Source organism: Haplochromis burtoni, unplaced genomic scaffold, assembly GCF_018398535.1.
Source record: "Haplochromis burtoni strain Fernald_Lab_line unplaced genomic scaffold, NCSU_Asbu1 Contig_428, whole genome shotgun sequence".
NCBI classification, from domain to species: Eukaryota; Metazoa; Chordata; class Actinopteri; order Cichliformes; family Cichlidae; genus Haplochromis; species Haplochromis burtoni.
This window is the reverse complement of record NW_024582789.1, coordinates 207323-211501: the sequence shown is the minus strand read 5'-3', so window position 1 is coordinate 211501 and position 4179 is coordinate 207323. Positions and strand designations below refer to the sequence as shown.

Genomic DNA, 4179 nt, shown 5'->3' with positions numbered 1-4179 from the left:
TGAGATTAAGTACTGATTTTGCAAGAGTGTCCTGGGTCGGGATGGGAAGCATGTCTTTCCATGGAAATTCAATGCAAGCATGGCGGGAACATGTAAACTCGAGACACAAACAGAAGAGTCCTGCCAATGTTTCAGTCCTTGCCTTGAGAAAGCAGCGCTGACCACCGAGCCCGCTGCACAACTCAGTGCTAACATCACAGAAAAGAATCGATGCGTCGACAGGTTGCTGCAGTTTTTACAACCGCAAAGATCTCATCCATACAAACAGCCCTTTACTGGTCTCTTACGACTGCTTAACGCTTCAAATTACATAATAAGAAAGCCTAAGAAGGTACAAAATAATGTTGGGAAAGTGCTACTTTAAAAATGTTCTTTGACAATATAATAAAATAATACTCCCTAACTTCGGTGCATTGTCACATCTACATATTTAAATTGTGTTAAAATATCCATGCAAATTGCACAAAAGTCTCCATGTGGTTATTTTGGGGCTACACAGCAAAGCTGTCACATTATTAGAAGTTTGTAACTTACCAAATTATAATCACATGCAACACTGGTATAATGTAAGATCTGTGAAATAATACGCCTGCCTGATTTATGACAGAGCCATTAAAACTTTACAGGGAGTTTGTGCTCGCCGTTGTCGCCCTCGCAAAGTGGACCAAGGGCCAAAACTCATATTGGCTTGTCGTCCACTTCTTACATTTTGTATTTTAGTGAACACAGCGAAGCCAACACAGCCGAGTTGGAGAAGCAGCCATTATTTCTCAGTGGACGAGCTCAAAGATTCCCAGATTACTGAGACAGAGATGCCGCAACAGCTCGGAAAGACGAGACATTCTGGAGAAAACTCCACGATTGCTTCAATTCATGCTTTGACTTCTCTAATCGTTCGCTAGAAGCGTCTTTTTTTAGGAAAAGATTTGAGTGAGTCCAGCACGCCTCAAGAGCACGTCACAGTTGGCGTAACAGAGGCTTTTGGAGCATTTTTAAATCAACATGGAAACTTGTACAGGGATTTTCCTACATATAAAAACATGTTGGAATCTCCCAAAGAGGCCGTGGACTTCCCCCGAAAGGAAAATCAGCAGTTCTGTAATAATGTTTTTTATCAAGGTTTTTTTTTGGCAACTGATAATCAAATGGCTAATCACACTTAAATGTGTTATCACACCTACGAAAGTCCATTCAGAGCCAGGAAAAACCCTGATTAGTCTGTGGAAAGCAACTGCTTGCTGGTGTCATGTCTAAAATAAAAATGTAAAGTAGCTGCTTGTCGTGTGACTTCTCAAAGAAAAGTATTTTACTACAATTTAAGCCTGTAAAATATCACAAAAAAAATCCAAAACAAAACTATATCAATTACCTCGACCCCTACAAGAAGAAAACACTATTAAGTCACAGCTACCCAGAGTCCTGTCCGTTTTGGACAACCTAAAGTGATGCCTGATGACACCAGCAGCATAAATATAGCTGCATCTAAATAAAAACTCCCATCATCACCTAAAGTATTTTGGAAAGACTCGACTGCTGTTCACGAGAAAACAAAAACATTCTGAGTCTTGTTCTGACTCCAACCAGACCTGTTACATCAGGAGCATCAACAACATGTTCTCAGAAGGAAAGGCATATTTTACTGCAATTAAAGTTTGATTTGTACATGTTGTCTCGACCTCTTCTTGTAAAAGCACGATGAAAGCTGTTAAATGTTCTGCTCCGCGGGGTCTCATTCGCCCCCAACTATGTGGTGAAGCAGGAAATCCAGATAGTGGGAGATCCTGACGGTATCAGAAGTTCTTTTGGGATGATTTCCTGAGGGAAAGTGATAAAGATGAGCTTTGACCCCTCACGTCTAGGAAATTTCCTGGAAGCTACAGTTAATAAAGAGCGGCATGTTGCAGTCGAAGGATCACTACAAGAGCTCAGTTCCTGTTTTTAGGAAAGAAAAGGAAGTCGAAATTAAAAGCATTCAAAGGCTTTTAGACTCCACTGTCTCCTTTTATTAATCTATAGATCGACTAGGTATCAGGATGATGACATCTGAGCGCAGAACTCTGCAGCCACACCTGGTATTAATAATCGTTAAAGTTAGAGTCGAGCTGCTGGCAACGTAATCGGATATCATTATGTAAAAAAGCTGGCAGGTCTGCCAACCAGCGCGGGGCATCCTAGGTCGAGGGAAGTGATGCTGCTGAGGTGGAGCTCGTCTGTGGTTTTCTGTTAAGGGAGAGGTTTTGTTTTGTTTGTGAGACTATATTCAAACAACACCCAGAAACCATGTGGACTTTGAACTCTTCAAACCGGCCTTCTTATCTCAGCTAGTGCGTAAGAGGCGGGAGGACGAATGATTTATAACCATTAGTCAAATCAGACTTTCCTGTGAAATCGCCTGTGTTAGTGCTAAGCAACAACAGAGTCCGAACCAGAACTTTAGGCCAAAAAGAATGACCCCCACTTTGAACCGAGACAGCTCGTTTATCAGCCTTCATATGTGGCGTGGCTGCCTAAAAAGCTTTCTAATGTGACCAACATTTCAGTCTTTAAATGTTGACGTTGCCTTTTAATCACTGATGCATTTAAGAAAGCTGAATGAAAATTTTTTTTGAAGTCTTAAACTTTTACCAGGTTTCTGGTTTAACTACCTGCAGTAATTTAAAAAGGCGGAGTCTACAGAAACGAATCAGATACTTTGAATTTAGAAACGTTTCAAACGCGAGAAATATGCTTAAAATATTTAAAAGATTTGATTTATCGGTATTGACTGGGTTAACGCTTTGTCAGCTTTCCTTGAGGTGTATGAAGCAGCGTTCAGATGCTACGCGAATAATCTGTGGCGCTTTCTGCAAAAAACAACTTGCAGTCATTGTAAACCTGTTAGAAATGACTGTGCTTCAAGCTTCAAACAGGACGTTGCTGGATCAAACAGAACTGCTTATAATTTGATTTTACTCAAACCGGCCTACTCCACCTCACAATCGCTCAGCTTTATAAATAAAGTTTATGGCATGGAGTTAAACATTCCCAGTTTAGGATCTGGGGAGTTTCCTGGCCATAGATGGAAAACATTAATGTCCCTTCTTAGATTTTCACTTCTGCCTTGGGACACAGTGATCCATCATGTGGACATTTTATTGTGGTCAATCCTCAAAAAGCAGAAGTCCACAAACCTTTATCAGCTTGGCGCTCTGGTGACACAGGAATGGATCCCATCAATCAGAAGTGGCCCAGCAGAAATAAAAACACTGACGGCTGCCTAAGCCTCCTAGGAGACGCACCTATAGGATAAATGTGAAAATCCTAGGAGACTTCCTTCTTAAATTATTGCATTCACAAGCTTTTAGGGAGCTCCAGTGGCACAATCGGTCAGCGCGCGGTACTTATAGGACAGTAACCTGCAGAGCGATGCCGAGGTTGTGAGTTCGAGCCTCACCTGGAGCAAAAACTTACAACAGAGTTTTATTCGTGCAATTTGTATTTTATCTATTTGTACATATTAACAGGCTTCTGCGTGTGGACAGCAGAGAAAGCATTGTAATGTACAGAGAAATGCGCTTTCTTTGCACACATGACAATAATCTTGAATTTTAAGCACACTTGACCTCTGACCTTGACATGAAGTTCACCAGGATTCAAATTCTTAGATTTTTACCAGACGGATAAATTTGAAAATCCATGACAATGGCAAACTCCCATCATTCTTTTAAGGCTGAAGGGAAAAACTGAAAAAACTAAATGCATGAAACACTAAATCTGCACGAATGCCAAAACTTCTGGTCATGGCTGTGACGCAAAAAAGTTTAAAAGCTTATTTTATTGCTGCTGTATGAAAAAACGCAGTGTTTTTGTGATGGAAATGCAAATAACCATAAATAGCCCACTACAGGGTAGTTTCCCTTTAACACTGCAGCTATTGGCAGTGCAAGTTTCCAGGCCTGGACCACTGTGGCATACTGTGCCCTTGTCCCCTCATAGAGGTGGGAACAGTAAAAATGCAGTGTGGCCACTAATCGTGCCCGAGCATGAAACAGCAGCGCTTCCTCAACAACAGCTGCCGCCCTTAAAATTACTGCTGAGGAATTGAGAAATCTATGAGGGGCATGAGAGGACAGCATGTTGTCGCTTCCAAAAACGGACCCAAACAACAAAAGTCTTAAAACTGTGAACTTGGTCCTGCTC

The 4179-nt window shown here is 41.3% G+C and overlaps 1 non-coding gene across 1 annotated transcript; it reads left to right on the top strand.

Annotated features, from left to right (window-relative positions):
* The first annotated feature begins 3347 nt into the window (after positions 1-3347).
* On the top strand, positions 3348-3441 carry trnai-uau. Its single transcript has 2 exons — positions 3348-3385; positions 3406-3441. It is a non-coding gene; the product is annotated as a tRNA-Ile (tRNA).
* The last annotated feature ends 738 nt before the right edge of the window (positions 3442-4179 follow it).